Raw genomic sequence first — 18,072 nt, forward strand, 5'->3', positions numbered from 1 at the left:
CCTGCTTTAAATAGAATGAGATTTCAACCATGATCAAATGTTGCATTTCTACAGTAAATCAACTACACTAAAAATCAATTCCCAAGTTTTTTCCAATATTCTAACACTATTGAAAATTCACAAAGTTCAGTTTGTTTGAATTCAATGGTCATTCAGATTTTTTTTACGTTATTTTTTTCTGTCATTGAACTTGTCAAAATATGAATCTGAAAGAGAAGATCAGATTTGAAAAACACAGAAAGTTCTGCTTTTTTGTTCTATCCTCATAGAATTTGAGTATAAATACAGAAATTAACTGTGAAGGTAAACTGTGTGTTGATGAAAGTGTATAATGAGTGTTGCATTTAGTTTTGCATCTGAGTCAGTCACAGTTACCAAATTTTTGCTATTGCAGATTTCTCTCTCTCTTTTTTTTTTTTTTTTTAATTTTACATTTGTACCTCATTCTTAATCAGAGAAAGACAAGGAAAAAAGGTCAATAGGTCATTAGCAGGATACTGATTTCTAATGTGGGAATTTCAGGTTTGAGATGCTGTTCACTTGTTCCAGGATTCCAGCTTAAATGTTTAAATGAATTAGGATGTTGAATATTTGTCTATCTGGTGTTGAACAAAAAATATATCAATAATATTAACAATTTTTCATTATAAAATTTTTCTTTGAAAACTATGTTCTCAAAAAATCAAAGGAATGGAAGATACAAAAAATGATAATTGTTAACCTAGATTCTTTACTGAAATGTCTTTGAATCTGATAGTGTAAGATCCTTATCTGTGGCCATTTTATTCTTTCTACTGTTAAGAAAGAAACTGAGAAAGAAGTCAATGCTATTTTATCCTATAGATGAAAAACAGGTGGAAAAAAACATATTAAGTTCTTTCTGCCTATTTGATGATGATGTTGGATTGTTTCACAGCAGTAGAATCTATATGGAAGAGGTTGTTTCTGGCTTCTATTTTACTAATATATAGCAAGTTTTTACTGAAAACCACACTTTCATTATTATACTTTCATACTAGCCAAGCTAATTTTGGTTCATTTTGAGATTAAGTTTTTAAGATAATGATTTTCTAAAATCCTGCTATATTAGAACCTTGCATTCTCTTCTTCCACCAATTTTAAAATGCCATTAAAAAGGACTGTCTTTCAGAATCTTTCCTATAATATGTATACAAGTTGTTTGTAGCTTTTCAATTCACTGAAGTTGTGGAGCTTTTTTTATTCAGCCTTACTGTTTGGTCCATATTTTTCTAGGAATAGAGAGCAGTCTTACACATTTGCAATTGCTATTGTGTTATGTTCTAATTACTGTTAATTTATTCTTGTTCTCTAAAGTTTGGAAGCAATGTCAACAGTCTTTTCCAAGGTAAGCAATTCTATAACATGCCTTCTCTGCACCTACAGAAGTTATATTCTTTGTACTAGAGCACCTGAGAAAATGTAGTTTATAAAAAATTCTGTAGAATTATGTAGAATTTTATATAGGTATATTCCTAAAGTCACTTTAACACCTTATTAGGTGGATGGGAGAGTGGAATATGTTATTTGGGGTGAGATCATAACTCAGAAAAGATAATATAAAACCAGAATGACCATTATACCTTTGGAGCAGAGAAGAGAGAAGGGTGGGAGGACTTCGAAGTGAATCTGAATTGCAAAAAGACTGATGTGCAAGAATTATGGACAGAAATTTAGAATAAACAGTAAGTTTTCTTCTCCATAGATCAGCTGTATCCTATGAAAATAATAATATTAATTAATATTCTCCTAGTGTAACTCTAGCTACTTCCCTTTATGGCCAGTAGATCTCTCAGGGGTTATATGCTGGAATCAATTCCCTTATTGTTTGACTAAATTCACCTCACAACATCTGTCTCAAATCCTGTCTGATCTCTAGCCTCATACAACCTGAAGTTCACTTTCAGAGTTCTTTGCAGTTCTTAAGTTCCCTTGTGTTTCAGTACTCAGGTCTCTTAGGTCTTATCCTCTGAAGTATTTTTTTGATGGAATAGCATTAATTTTCTTCAGAGTAGCTTGTATAGATTTGTGCTGAAAACAGTGTTGATAATACAGGGATGTTTTTGTTATTCCTGAGCAGTGCTTACACAGAGTCAAGACCTGCTCTTCATCTCACACTGCCCCACTAGAGAGTAGGTTGAAGGTGCACAAGAATTTCAGTGGGGACACAGCCAGGAGAGCTGACCCCATGTATCCAAATGGTGTCATGCTCAGCAGTGAAAACTGTGAGGGGGAAGAAAGTTTGCAGGGCTTGATTGTTGCTTGGGACTGGCTGAACACTGGTCAGCTGATGGAGAGCACCTGGGTCTTGACTGGATTTTTTTATCTCGTTTTTTGTTTGGGTTTTTTGTGTGTTTTTTTTTTATTAGCCAACTCAACAGATGAGTTTTCTCAGTTCTGTCATTGCTGTTCTCTCTCCCATCTCACTGCAGGGTGAAAAGTAAGCAAGCATTTGTGTGTGCTTAGCTGCTTACTGGGTTTAAAACACAGCATTAATTCCATTATGCATGTAAGTTCCTTTCATTTTCAGCTCTATACCTTCTCTCCTACTTCTTTTAGCACTTGGTTGCGTTAAGTTTCTTTTCTTCTGATCATCTTTATAACTTTCCTTGTGTTCCTTTTTGCAGAGACTTCCACTGTGGTTTGTTCTCCAGCTATTGTGACTTAAAATCAGTTAGCAATAAAATGATTCCTATTTAAATTAAAAGAAGCTGACAGAAAAATATAATGATAACCATTATTTCATTTTGTTGAATTGCTTTATTTGTTTGACTGTTGGTCTGAATTACTAAAGATTCTGCTCACATGCTGCTGCGAGGTTTCGTGCAGTGCCTTATAATGAATGCGCTGATAGTACAGTGTAGTTTTCTGAAACTATAGATGAATAATTAGCTCTTTTTGAATATGTAGGCCAACAAATGGGAACTCATTTTTGATTAGCAAATTGATAGTTTCTTAATAATAATATTCGAATGCATATTTGTTTATTTCATGTTCATAACAGTTAATCTATAGATAATTCACAAATACTTTCAAACTCATACCCAGCACTTAGAATTTGATTCGTTTCAATTATCTCCATAGTTTTATATCTGTATGAAGAGGTTATACAACAGTCAATGCAATTGAAAATTTTGATCTGTGTGTTTTAGGAGATGGGTAGGTCTCTCTTAAATTCTTCATATTTTCCGTGTGATCTTCAATTTACTTCAGTAGGTAATCTAATATTTGCTTTTAGATCTATGCCTGGTGGCTAGTTTCTTCCCTGATAATACTGACCTAAAACACCCTCAAAAATTTTATTCTCAAACGTAACCCCTTTCTGCTTTAGGAAGCCACATAGGATTCATATTTCAGTACAGTACTGTGCCTTTCCTCTGGCTCTTTTTATGTAACTGGTATAGAAAACTCTTATGCCTATTCATAAGACCATTTCTATTCTGAACAAAATGTGATGGTTTTGATTCTGTTTAAAATCAGTCATTATAAGCAAAATTTCAATTATATTTAAAGATAAATTTTAACTTTAGTAAATGTTTAATTTCTGTTATGAATATAATCATCACATGTGCAAACAGGGGCATGAGTATAATGGTTGCAAAAATTGTGTAATTGAACATAATTACTATTTGGTAATTGTTTTCATGAATGTTATAACGTTTTAGATATTATTTTAAAAAGCACCTGTCTCAGCAACTGTCAGTAACTTCTGAAAATATTCTGTATTTTTATATCAGTGTGTTTAACAATAGTCATGTGGGAACCACCACCCTGTGAGGTCTGAAGAACAAGTCAATGTATGGCCTGCTGCCTCACATAGATCTTTCTTGTGCTTTTATTATAACTGACTGTTCATTGTTACTTTACTGCAGTCATGGTTCCTGTTTTTTAAATACTCCATCAAATTTATGTGAAAAACATTGGGTTCCCATGGCATTGTCTGGACTGCTTTTAAGTTTTCTACTGTTTTAATGCTGTTTATAGAGCTTCATGCAAGTATTTTGATTTTAAGGAAGTAATCCTTGTCCGAAGACCTGTTGGAAAGGAATCAGTTTGCAGCACTCACAAAATTCTAAGAAATTGCCAATGACTGGATTACATGTTTATAAAGACAACAAAGAGAGTTAAATAACATCTTGCATTTTAATTATGAGACGGTCTCAGAATTGAAATGTAACATATATTGTTTTCTCAATTCTGTTTTAGCTGATAGAGTGAGACTCTCCTTTCTATTTGCTTTTGAGAGTGTAGAAATACTGTAACCAAACTGTCATCAGTTTCTTTACATGCAGAGCTGCAATTTCAGGACTGAAAGCATGAGAAGGCTGTTTAAACTTATGATCTCACCTTATTCTTTCTGAGCTGTGTACCTATTTTCCATCTCAAGAAACTTTTATTTTCTCCTCACTAAATTGGAAGATGAAGTAACATGACAAAGTTCACGATGGAGATACAAGAAATTAAGTGAATTTTGCATGTATTAACATGTAAATTTTGAGTGTTCCTTGTCATAGCACCTTAAAGTCCATTGATTTAAAATAGCTCACATTTCTGTGAGTGACCAGGGATTCACAAATACTCATCATCTTTCTCTGTTATTTTTTCCTCGGTAACACGCATACTGCCAGAAATGAAGTAGAATTTGCTTTCTGTATCTACTCTTTTCCTCCAGAGATTTGATACTACACTTTTGAAAGATGTGAAATAGAGGAATAATGTTCAAAATAGAAAAGTAAAGCATTTGGCTAAAATGGAGAAAACATAAGCTAATACCTTCAACATATTCCCTCAACAGCCAAGGTGCCAGCTTGAGATAGCTCTTACTGGAAGGCAGAAGGACTATTCTGGGCTCTGAAAAGATTCTGCATTTTTTCATAATGTTAATAAACTCTGAAAATAGATTGATTACAATAATGTCTTGTCTGGGCAGTACTTGGCTTTGTTCAAAGCATTTATTTTAAGAAGGCAAGAGAGTGGGTGGTTGTATTAGAAGAGTAAGTGCCTAGTGGTGTTACAAAAGAAACAGTCCAAAGCCTTTATAATTTAGTTGTGAGATGTAGTGCAACTGTTCAACCCCAAAGCAACATCACCTGATGTTGTGAAGATCCCTGCAGCCACGGCATTTCTTGCAATAACTTGAGTAATTACTCACAAGCTTTATACACACCTGAAAACTCAAAGTGCTACTCAATTCACTTCTTATCAGCGGCCTTTACTGACTGTTCCTTATGCTACAGTTGTAAAACAAACAAACAAAATATGTAAGGAGATAAACTTGTGAATTGTAGGCACTAGTGTAACTTCATGGCTCTGTATTGAACCAGTACCTTACAAAGAGAGCTTGAAGCTATCACCTTCTCTTCTGGATAAAGCATAGAACTAAACCTGAGCTTTTCTGCAGTAATTACACTATCTTTTGCTTGGCTTTTGAGCAGTAGAAACATTGAGCAAAGCCTGAGCTCTTACAGGTTTTGCAATTCTGCATAGCTGTATAACTTGTGAAATTTGTGGTTTAATACCAACAGCGCTCACTTGAATTGTTTTGTACTGCACTTGTTTTGCCTCTTAGACAGTTGTGTTCTGAATTCTCAGAGGGATTTTTGATTGAGTACTTGTCCATGACAATTTGCATTCCAATGTTTTTAAGGGAAAGAAATAATTTGAAATGTAAGTGATGTTATATAACATTCAGGTATGCTAACCCATTTTAAAGATGAAAATTGAACCTGAAGTAAAGTCCTTAATTGGCCCTTCTGTTTACCCAGCACTACTGAAATTAGGCATAATTCAGTCTTTTTTTTTCTTTTCATTTTTTTTCCGCAAAGAAAGCTCTCTTGTTACATTTTCTTCCTATTTCTCTCATTATAAACATTGTTTCAGTCCCCTCCACACTATTACTTTATGCTTCTGTAAGTTAATTTAAGGGACTGACTAGCACAGAACTCATTTTGTTGTGGGATAATTAGTTGGCCTTGCATCAACTCTGCTGTTCTTCCTGTCATCCAGAAAACTTCATTTACTTTGCATGGTTGTGCAAAGGGTTACCTTTGTAGCCAAAAAAAAAAAAACCAAAAAAACCCAAATCAAAACAAAAAACCCAAACAAACAAACAAACAAAACACAAAGAAAAAACCCACAACAACAACAACAACAAAAACAAAACAAACAAACAAAAAAAAACCACCCCAAAACGAAAAAAAAAAAACCAAAAATGTGTAGTAGAAAAGCAACATAGAGGTGTAGCTATGTAAAAAAAAATGCCTATGTAAGGGAGAGTTTGGAAGGCTGGGTCAAAATATGACTTATAACTACAAAAAAGGTTATGACTTTGTAAGGTGAAGGTTTTAGAAAAATATTATTGAGGTGAGCATGTAACAAGTATCTGAAAAGAAGATGTATTCAGTGATCTATTAATCTTCACAAAAACATTAATTACAGACCTGTATGTAATAATAACAAAGAAAAATACAGGTAAGAATAATTGAAAATGAATTAACACAAATGTAGATTTTATATTTATTGTATCCTGATATCCTGGAAATAGTTAAGTGACTAGGAACTGTTAATGTTGGAGAACTTGCAGGGCAGATGGCTTGAAAATGGTCAACATTGCACCTATCTGGGGCTTACAACAGACTGTAAAGTACATTTGATACATTATCCTGATGCTGAAGCAGCAAGTCAAAATAAAAAAAAAAAGTACAAATGCAATAGAAATGTATGTATGACATAATAATATTTCCACTCCACTTAACTGTGGATGGGATGTTTTGTTTGTATATGGGTGCTGGACAAGTTTTGATAAATATAAAAGTCCTTATAGTAGGAAAAAAATTCAGGTGAAATTCCTGAATACTTATAGTGTTGGTTGTAACACTGAAGGCCGAGATCAGCGGTTTTCATTCTCACTGTAGGTGAGAAAAGAATTTGTAGTTTCTATTTCATGCTTTAGAACACTGTGAATATGATATTAAGAGTAACAGAACAATAGAAAAATAATGCCATGCATGCTGGTATTTTCTAGAAGTAACTAGAGGGTAAGTAAGCAGGCAGAGGGATGTCTGAAGATCCTTGATTCTATTTCAGTAAATTAGCGTGTGTGCTAGATGATTAGTTGAATTCTCCTGAAATCCTGTGTTTGTAGGATATTAATAAATAAATGTAAATGGCAATACTTTGGGGGTGTGGATGTTGAAAAAAATTTTATATTTTTCTGTCTGTAAACTTGCCGTGTATAATCATTATCATTCTCTTAGCTACAATATTTCAAGCCCAACTCCCTCTGTGCTGTAGGCTACACTAATTATATAGTATTGACTAATGTTTGTGTAAAATATGTTAGTACGGTAGCAGCACAAAAAATTGATAATTACAGCAATATTGCATCATGCTGATTAAATGTGTTTTCATCTTTAGAGTATCTCACTTTAATTTACTTTCTTCCCTTACTACTTTTTCTACTTTTAACTCATGGTACTAAACTTTTTAAAGTATAAAAATATTATTATAATATAAAATATTTTTACATAAGATAATTAGTTTCAGCTTTTTGTGATTATTAGTGATAGTTTTGGTCACTATTGGAGAGTGGGCTAGGATACAAAATATTTTGGAGGACTTCATATTTCTACTGCAGATGTGTTTCCTAAAAACATTACTCTCTTCCCTGATCTACTTTCTATGATGTGTCATATTAATGTCTTCTTAAATGTCAGTAAATGGATTTTTTCCCAAAATTTTGCATTTCTTTGCCTTCATTTATTTTTTTTCTCTTTTAAATTTGTAATATTTTTATTCTAGTGATCCTTGCTTCCATATATTGTATAGTCACAATATACAGATGATACCAGCAGCCAGGTATTTCTGTGTGGTCACTGCAGGCATGGACCACACCTATGCTCTTAGGTGGCAGTCCTAATACTATGCAGCCACATGTGTGAAACAAAGCTTCACTGTACTATCCAGGGCAGAGAGACTGCGCTGAACTGCTGCATTTTTAGGCAGGAATAAGTTGTCTTTTACCTGATCCTGTGGAGACATGTCTATGAGAATCAGAGCAAGTGAGCTGCTCTGAATAAATCTTTGGAAATTTTTTTTATAGGAGACGTGGGTTGATTGAGGGGAAAGCTACAGTTACCTGAGAAGTGTAAATGATCCTTTTACTGGGTTTCATATGATGCATTCATCTACTCTCTGTGAACTCGTACACGACTTTTGAACAACTGGAAGTCATTGAACCAGGCAAGCGGTTTTTGAGAGTAACAAAATTAACTAGGTTGAGTCAGAAGGGATCTTTTACAGGTCAGCAGTTTCAATTCCCCTGCTATGGAGAGGGACACCTTCCATTAGATCAAGATGCTCAAAGTCCATCCAATCTGGCCTGTAACACTTTCAAGGATGGGGCATCCACAACTTCATAAGAGAGGTGAAGAGAGGCTGAGGGAGCTGGGGTTGTTCACTCTGGAGGAGAGGAGACTCAGGGGAGACATCACTCTCTACAACTACCTGAAAGGAGGTTGTAGCCAGGTGGGAGTTGGTCTCTTCTCCCAGGCAACTATCAGTAAGACAAGAGGGTATGGTCTCAAGCTCTGCCAGGTGAGGTTTTGGGTGGATATTAGGAAGAAATTCTTCACAGAGAGAGTAATCAGGCATTGGAATGGGCTGCCCGGGGAAGTGGTGGATTCTCCGTCCCTGGATGTTTTTAAGATGAGACTGGATGTGGCACTGAGTGCCATGGTCTAGTAACTGTCTTGGTAGTGGATCGAGGGTTGGGCTTGATGACATTAGACATCCTTTCCAACCTGGTTGATTCTGTGATTCAGCTCTCTGATCATCATTTGGCTCTCCTTTGGCCTTGGTTCAGGAGGTCCAGGTCTTATGTTGGGGCCCCCAGAGCAATATCCTAAACAAAGACTTCAGCCATATTTCTGTTTTTTCCCCTCTCATATACTAAGAAGATTTAACTATTGTGAGATGTTTCTAATACTTTCATTTGTACTATTTCTGTGTCTGTATTTCCAACATTATAAGCCAAGCTAAACTTCACCATGTGTGCTTATAACCAGTCTGTATTTCTTTATGGCTAGATAAATGCAGTATGTCAGAATCACTGTTCCATGAAGGGCTGACAAAACTGGAAAGCTGTATCATGCTACCAGCAGTCATTCCATGAGCACCTGCATGCCATCACTTGTTTCTTTGTAAGAATTTGATAATGAGTGGATGACTTATGATAATGAGAGAATACAACCTATTGTATTCTCTCGCTTCATCTCACTCTCAGTAACATCTTCTCTTAGTCTTGAAAGGTTAAAAGTTACTACACTGATGGAAATCTTCCCAATTTTGTTATTTCAGAATAAATAAGAAACAGAACTTACTAACTAGAAGGTATTTGTTTACAAGTGCAAGAGACAAAAATTTTAAAATTAGTTTAATTTCATACTAGAGGGAATGTTATCCTCTCTTAAACTTCTGTCAGAGCAGAAAAAAATTAACTGGTTCTCATAAATATTCCTGTATTAATCTATAGAGTAGTCTTCATTTGCTTGCAAGTCTACTCCACTGTAAAATTGATTTCACTATAAGAGTCTATTATTCAGCCTACCTGTTTCTTTTCTTCATGTGTTCTCATTAATACATATTGAAAAGGGATAAAGGGAGGTACTCTGGGATTTAATATACAGGATTTTCTTCAAATCCTTCTCACATTAACATTCAAGGAAAATGTGAATTTTTTTTACATAAGAAAAGTGTCGGTGTTTTTTTTTTTTTTTTTGGACAAGATTCTCTTTTTGTTAGACTATTTCTAGAAGGTATTTTTGGTTGCTGTGGTAATGCATTTTCATGTATAACCACAATGCAACTACTGAAAAAACCCTCTAAATAATTTAACCTCGTGTTTTGTTTTGTTTGGTTTTTATTTTGTCTTTCCAGAAATGAATTTCTTTTTTGCAAGAAATCATGATTACTTATTGATGCCAAAAGAAAACGGGCTGATGTTCTTCTGGGTGTTCTGAATAACATGTAAGTGTAACATGTTTACTGTAACACTGATTATGTGTTCAATTTAGGTAGTAATTATGATTTAATTTTAACAAGGAAACAATTGGTTAGAGATGTTTCTTTATTTTTGTCTCTGCAACAAATAAGGTATGGTGACAGATTGTCTGAGATAACACCTTTTGGAAGGTATTTTTATCTCCTCATTTTACTTTGCACATTAATATTTATCAGACTCTACTGATCATTCATAAGCTTCAAAGAGGAAAATTCGTAGCAACAAAAGTCAAAATTAATGGTAATTGATAAGCGAAACCCTAAAAAAATTATACAGGTCCTACCTGGTCAGCAGAATGACCTGATACTAGATAAAAGTCTTTATTTGTTAGCCTCTCCCAAAATAGCAGTATTTTGACCTTTTCTGGTAGAAACTGTGAAAACACAACTGCACAATGGTTGACAGCAGTGTAAACTCTGATTAAAATCTTCAGTTTGGAGGAGACACTAAGTAATATTAATGACCTTCTCAAACTTAATGTGCTAGTACAGAAGGGAAGGCAAAAGGGCCATTTGTTCTTTCCCACAGCAACGTGTGTGGAGCATTGTCTCTGTTCAATAACAAGATTGTTTTGGATATTGCTAGTGGCACGACAATCTTAACTTTTTTTCTCTTTCTGTTTGATTTCATTGCCATAAGCATTTCTTGCCAGATAAAGGCACAGTTCTTGAGATTCATGTTGGATCTCTGAGTATCCATTCAATTTTTGAAAGGCTAATTGATCCAGCTTTGTCCATGATGTTGTTTCAGTCTTTTCTGTGCACAGACATTTGTGGGGACAATTTATGGGTGTCAGTGTTTGGAGATTGAATATCTATCATTCAAACAGTCATGTACTCACACAGAAAGAGGATGTTGAGCATCTTCTTATTCAGTGTTTTCAGTACGATTCCTGTAACTGTTTTTAGAAAAGCTCCAGTCCATTGGTAGAAATTATATCAGTGTTTGAGGTGATGTGTCATATATAGTGACTAGTCCAAGCCTAAATGTGAGGTTTTACACACAGCCAGTCAAATTGGCTTTGTTCAAGTGAACTTTCCAACAGCTCTAAAAAATAAGTTATTTAATAAAAGATGGTATTTTTTGTGAATAAATTATCAGTTGAAGGGAAGAGGGGTTTGAATCTATTGTTGAAGAGTAAGTGGTTCTCAGACTGGGATATAAAAGCTATACAATGGGAACTGCAGAATGTCTGTGTGCTCTGCTGAAAGACTGACAACATGAAGCTGCAAAAATTGTCCTCTAGTTGAAAAAAATAGAGATAAAGTGTTAAAAGTCTTGTTCTATCTGCAAGTTGACACTGATGTCTCTAATCCTTCATTCAGGATTAGACTGGGGGGAAATGAAAACACCAGGCATCCCCTAACAACACCTTATATAGGTTTTTGTTGTTCGTAATTATTTTCTTTAATGGTCACAGGATTTAAGATCAAATTCTTCATTGTTAGGGAAAGAAAACAGATTTTTCATTACTGCATTGTGAAGATGAATTCTTTTACTTGATGTGCTCATTAGATTTTGTGATAGAAGAGATCAATTTGAAATAAAAATTAAATGTTTCATTATACAGACTAAAAGTTAGGTTGCAGTTGGCTTAATATGAATGTGTACCTACTGGCTGTAGCTGATCAGGAAACTTCAGCTTTTTGTATGTGATGTCCTATCGTTTACATTTTCTGGTGTCAGAATCCTTATAATTTTATGATACCCAGTTCTTCTCCCTGCTTTTTGGAAGGGACTCCTAGTCCCTGTTGCTGTAAAAGGTTAGTGAAAGATATGCTATGCACAGTGTTAGTTTATTTGTGCATACCCCAGGCTAGTACCTGTACAGCATGTGTTTTATTTTCAGCACATTCAGCAATCAAAGGTATTCTGGCAGTAACAGGATGGTGTTGGTACTGAAGAGAACTGATCTACATTTTTCCAGATTTTTTTTTCATGTCAGAAGATGCAGATTGGTGGCAACTAAAATACCTGTCCTCAGTCTTTCATCACAACTGGTCCCCTGATAATTTTTAGGAATACCAGTGCCTTTCCAGTAAGAGACAAGCTAATTAAACACAGTTCTATTATGGGAGCTGTCTGCCACAAAGCCTAGAGGGTAGAAATTTTGATATGCTCCTAGTCATGGTATTTTGGTGCTAAGGAGTAGCTCTGGGACAGGAAGGCCTGAAGACCTGAAAGATGAGGTTGGGGTTGGAGTTGGAGCTGGAGTTCTCAATGCTTTGAGAATAGTCTGGCTCAGGGAGCTTCACTTTTGTGGTTAAATTAACATACACCTGCTGGATCAGCATATGGGATTTTTGAGTGCTGACAGTGCATTGGGGGTCTGTGAACCTGAGGCAACTCCTGATGTGTTTCTTTTGTTTCTATAGTGTAAATAATGTCTTTCATTTGCCAGAGTTCTTCCTGATTCAGATTGTTCTGTTTTTACAAAATCATTATTTCGTGAAATAGAAATTCTATTAGGAATTTATTGCCATATGACTTGTGTGTGTGTGTGAAATTAATTATCTGAGTAGCGCTGATAATAATCAAGGTATATATTATTTTAAAGGGATTTTGTGTGGATATTATTCTTCAGTTGAAAACACTTTTTAGGAATGATTGATTTAATTCTTTCTCTCATTAGAGAATCGGCTTCTAACTGAAAACATTTTATACTGTGCAGTTACTTGAGGCACTGTTATTTTCAATTCAACAGAAAATGGCTCTAAGTAAGAGCAGAGAAATGAGTGACATTGTGTTAGGGGACTGTGTATCACAAAATACACAGCTTCAACTTACATGCAAAAACATAATTTAGCTGGGATTATAGAAATTAGATTTCAATCAGTATGCTCTTTGTTATTAATCCATTTTTCTCCTTTCATGTGAAGAGGTCCTAATAACATGTTAGACAAATCATACTCTTTAAAAGCTGATTTGAAATAAAAATGCTTTTGAAGCCTTGTAATTTTGGGCATGCATTTTGTAATAATAATATGTTTCCTTGCTGCTAATGTATTGATGCATACTTGTAAATGTGCACAATGTTGTTTTTTTATTTTTGGTCCAAGCTTATTGTTAGGAATGAAATTGTTCTTCCTATTTAAGCAAATTTGTGAGAGAACTGTGGCAGGTACACTAAGAATACTAAATTTCAAGACCTAATAAAGACCTTAAATTGTAAGAGGTGATTATTAATACGTAGAGTTGAAGTACTTAGAGTAACCTTTTCCTTTAGGGTAAAAGTGGTGGTGTTTGTAGTAGTTATAAATCTTTGATGTTTCATCAGTCTCAGTTACTGTCTGAAGTTCAGGAATCTGTAGTGTGTGCACCTAAGCAAACACTTCTGTGCTATGCATCTGCATAGCGGAACTCTCATATTGATTAGGTTGCTATTAGAATCTTAACTGTACGTCTTTATGAAACTTCATTCTGGCAGACAGTTTTTGTGATACACAGAAAGACACTAATGTATGAGGGCTTTTGATCAACTACTGTGATTATCTTTTTGGTTTCTAGGGCCAGCTTAAAGAACAAAAGACTTATTGTCAAGATGCAGAGAAATTACTGCTAATTTAGTATCATTTCTTAGTTTTTTCTGCTGCTTTTGGTTTAGCAATTTTTTATCTATATCCCCTTAAAATACACTCTTTTAGAGGGAGGGAGAAAAAACAACCCTATCATTTTTGCAGTAGTTTATTTTGTTGAATTATAATCAGAGATCCATTACTTTATAGTCTGGAAACTTCAGCACTATTCTTGTTTCAAAAATGAGCACTAGTTCGGTTCAGTGTCAATGGCTCCTCCATATTTAGTGTCTGTCTGCATTTAATGCTCATAGCTTCTGTGTGGCCTACTTGAATTAATGCTTATATCAGCTGCATCTGTGTAATACTGGATCACTGTGTCCAGTTCTGGGCTCTCTGGTTCAAGAAAGGTGATGAACAACTTGAGAGGGTTCAGCAGAAGGCTGAAAGATGATGAGAGGGCTGGAACATCTCTCTGTTGAAGAGAGACTGGAGGAGTTGTTCCTGTTTAGCCTGGAGAAGAGTGAGAGGGGATCTTATTGATTCATTCAAATATCTTAAGGGCAGGTGTCAAGAGGATGGAGCCAGACTCCTCTCAGTGGTGCCCAACAACAGGAGAAGTGGCAACAGGCACAAACTGAAATACGAGAAGTTCCATCTGAATATGAGGGAAATTTCTTCATGTTGAGGGTGACTGAGCACTGGAACAGGATGCCCAGAGAAGCTGTTGAGTCTTTTTCTCTGGAGATATTTAAAACCCACCAGGACATAATCCTGTGCAACCTGCTCCAGATAAACCTGCTTTAGCAGGGGAGTTGGACTAGATGACCTCCAGAGGTACCTTTCAACTCCAAACAGTTTGTTATTCTATGATACTAGATTCTAAAACAGTTATTCAGCAAAACCTATAGCCACTAAAATATCACTCAAAAATGCACTAAAAATGATTCATAGATTATGGGCCAAGTGTGTTGCTTTCAGTAGAGTCTGTGAAGTTTATAAAAATATCAAAAAGAATAGCATTGTATTTTAAGGTTGAAAAATTTGTTGTCTGAAATTGAAATTAATTTTTGAAATTGATTTTTTTCAATTTCTGTTTGTTTTGTTCTTCTCATCCAAAATAAACAGGGCAGCATTGTTGATAAGCATCACAAAAGAAATTATGCAGATTACAATAATTATGTTGTGATGATGTCTGTGAAGTATTGAGAGTGAAAACATTATTTTTTCAAACAGAGCTACAATTTATTTTTCAAGAATGTTACTAAAGGAATCTGTCTGAAGAAGGGGAGCTTTTCCACCTCGTCAAGTATTATTAATATCTTGCTTTTGTCTCACCACTGTAACTGCTCATCTTGGGCTCCCTGTGAGAGGAGGCTCCAACTGGAGCTGTGTGGTCTTTGCTGTCCACACCTTGTAGTGTTTTCTGATAAAACTTCATTCATGTATTTTGTGATTTTACATAAAAACTTTTATATTTCATACAAAGATACCTCAGCTTCTTCCCACACGTTTACAGTGTGTTACATAAAACACTTTTAATTTCTTTTTCCTTCCCCAAAATTGAAAATGTTTCTCTCCAGTTGTCTTGCCATCATGCATTGCCAAGGAGGGTGCCAAAGGAAAAGCTTCACTTTCTTTTACAGTCATAGCAGTGACTGAGCTTAGTCAGGACTCAGCCAAGAGAACATGAAATTCATTCAGGAGACTCAATTAGGTACTATCCTTCTTATGGGAGGACAGAAGTTGACTTCTCTAAAAGCTCTTTCCAAATGAGTTTTTAAGAAAGATAAGATGAATTGTCTCATAGAACTCAGTATTTTTGTCCCATGAATTTTAAGGAAAGTCGACGTGACTTTTTCAGACTTATGCAACATATTTGAGATCTTTAAATTTAAACTGGAAATCCCATTCTTTGTGGAATGCAAGTTTATCTTGATGGACTGACAATACTTAAGTCAGTCAGTACAAGAAATCATTTCTACCTTGTGATGTTCTACCAGAACCCTTAGTTTTCCAAGTTTTGCCTATGGTGTTAAGTATTTTGCCATCTTGTATACAGTGTGGAAAACAATGTTGAAAGATGGTTTTTCTTTTGTCTTTCAAGGTATAAACTGTGAAAAAAATTATCACATTCTACTATGAAATGATGATTATTCCCAAAGAGTGGCACTACTAGTTATGCAGAGCTAGTTTAAAATTGAATCTCTTCAAATGTGTGCTGTAAGGTGCCTGTAATGCTGTGCGGCATCATCTCAGTGTTACTTCAATCATGCAGTTTTACTGTGTTTTGTTTTTCCCCATAACATTCCACTGTCTTGCAGAGTGATACCAATGATCTTCCTGCTGGTTGGCTCTTGATCTACTAATTCTCTTACTCTGACTTTATAAGCAAAGTCTGCTCTGGGAGCACGCAATTACAAGTGGCAACATATAAAGCTTTTGGAGGCTTTTTACTGGTATTGCTGTTTTAGAAAGAAAATATACTCTATTTTCTCAGACCACTTAAAATACATAATTTTCAGCAGCTTGCTGAGGGAATTTTCAAATTTTTTGAGTTGTTTTTCCCCATCCACCATTTCAACTGAATCCTTTCAAACTTAAAACAGCAAAACTAATGGACAGAATACCTTATTGCTCTTGTACACTCACCAGGATCTAATCTCGTTATGTCCATGGGTAAAAGAACAGCATTCAGGTGATGGAAAAATGTGACACTTTAAGCATGTTCTCTGTGTGGTTCTGTTAAATTAGTCAGTGGTATGTCTGTGGCTTTGTGTCAAAAAAACCCCTGTGCTTACCAGATTACAAGAGGACCTGAATGTTTCTGTTGATGTACTGAGCTTATAAAAAATAGATTTGAAATGCTTCAAACATTAACATCCCCAAAAAGTATAGCTAATATTATTAGGTATCTGAGCTCCTGCCACACACCCAGGGCAGAAACTGAAAGAATAAAAAAGAAGTATTTGATTAGAGGATGTCAAGACCACATTCAATTCAATCTTGTCATAAATATACATGTATATTAAACACAGGTATTTATATCTTTAAATTACATTAAATTTAATTTTATTAATTAAAAATATTTACATTTCTTAGATACTGTCATACTCAACAACCTAGTGCACTGTGTATTATGTATACCATGTATCACATGTTAAATACAACCCTAATCACAAAAATGTAAGGTCTACCAACTCATTTGTATACTTTCAATTATCAGACTACAAATCTGTCTGACAGTGAAATTACAACAGAAGCTTTGTTGTCAATTTGAAGGTCCCTTTGGAACAGAAATCAGATTACATCCTGTGCATCACCAGTTTATGGTCTTGGAATCTAAAATGTTTCTGGTAGCTATGGCATAGTTGATATTGATCAAACTGAAGCTTCTTAAGTTATACTCTAAATGTTGACAAATGCCAGGTTTTTTTGCAGTGTCCATAGAGCTTTGATATACTTACATATAACCATTTCCTGAAGATGAAAAATAAAATACATGTGATTCAATGTTATCCTCCATGACTGCCCTTTAAAATGCAGAACAGTAATTCTAGGTTTGAATTTACTCAAGTTGGAGTGTCCTTGGTTTTTCGGAAAGGCTTGAAGGAATATTTAGCTGTTAACTCTTCTTGTTATATGGTCCTGTGATGTTTTGGACCAAAGAATTGAAAACTCTCATGGGTGACTGAAAAATAAGAAAATACTATATTTTTGTATGTACTTGTTATGAGCTTGTTTTCTGCTAAATAGAAAGAAGTTTCCTTGGTGCTGTTTCCTCAGACTGCTTAGCTAGAGAGTTTGCCATTCTTCCCTTGTTTTCAGAGTTGTTGTTTGCCCTGGCTAGGGCAGAGGTGCAGCTGGCAGCTTGGCCCTAGCACAGGTAGCAGCTGTCCATGCACAGTGTGTTAGCTGAAAGGTTGCAGTTTGTTTTGGAGGCGAGGTGTGTGCCAACACCACAGACATGATGAAATGATCTTGTTTTGAAGGAAAATATTGATAGAAAGTGTTACAGTACTTTGAACTTTCTGCACCAAAGAGGCGTGAGAGAATTGCATTTCTCCCCAGTACTAAAAAATGGTGTTTGAAATTCCCCAGCTTTGAGGTATTGATATCAAAACAACTGCTGCATGCTTTTTTGTAGCTGCTGTTTTACTGGAATCCTGCCAGTACTTATCTTTGTTGAAGTTTCAATCTGTTACAATTCTTCTGTTTGATAAATGTTCCAAACTGTTTTATTAAAAGAAAAGCCTTATACTCTTGTGAATCACATGAAGTATATCCTGCATGTGTTGAAAGTTGAGCAAAGGGGGCAGAATTGATATGGTAAAATTGTATCTATTGACTGAAAAATGGATACCAAGATTTTCAGCTGTGGTTTTCTTCTCTAGGAAACTGCATTATGCCTGAGAATAAATTCCAGCTTTACTTTATGCATTTATTTTGTGACCATAGTAACTATTTCTAATGTTTTTC

At 35.0% G+C, this 18,072-nt stretch overlaps 1 protein-coding gene across 8 annotated transcripts in view; it reads left to right on the forward strand.

The window, feature by feature from the left end:
• Window positions 1-18,072, forward strand: part of LRRC4C (leucine rich repeat containing 4C) — a 498,507-nt gene that overhangs the window by 197,890 nt on the left and 282,545 nt on the right. For 7 of the 8 annotated variants that reach the window (XM_050337122.1, XM_050337123.1, XM_050337124.1 and 4 more), the window contains exon 2: window positions 9,955-10,044. The exons of the other annotated variant lie outside the window; for it this stretch is intronic. The gene's annotated coding sequence lies outside the window, so the exon portion shown is untranslated. The remainder of the gene's footprint in view (window positions 1-9,954; window positions 10,045-18,072) is intronic. 8 annotated transcript variants of the gene reach the window in all.

The sequence above is a fragment of the Myiozetetes cayanensis genome, unplaced genomic scaffold (assembly GCF_022539395.1).
Source record: "Myiozetetes cayanensis isolate MyiCay16 unplaced genomic scaffold, myiCay2020 scf6-25, whole genome shotgun sequence".
NCBI lineage: Eukaryota > Metazoa > Chordata > Aves > Passeriformes > Tyrannidae > Myiozetetes > Myiozetetes cayanensis.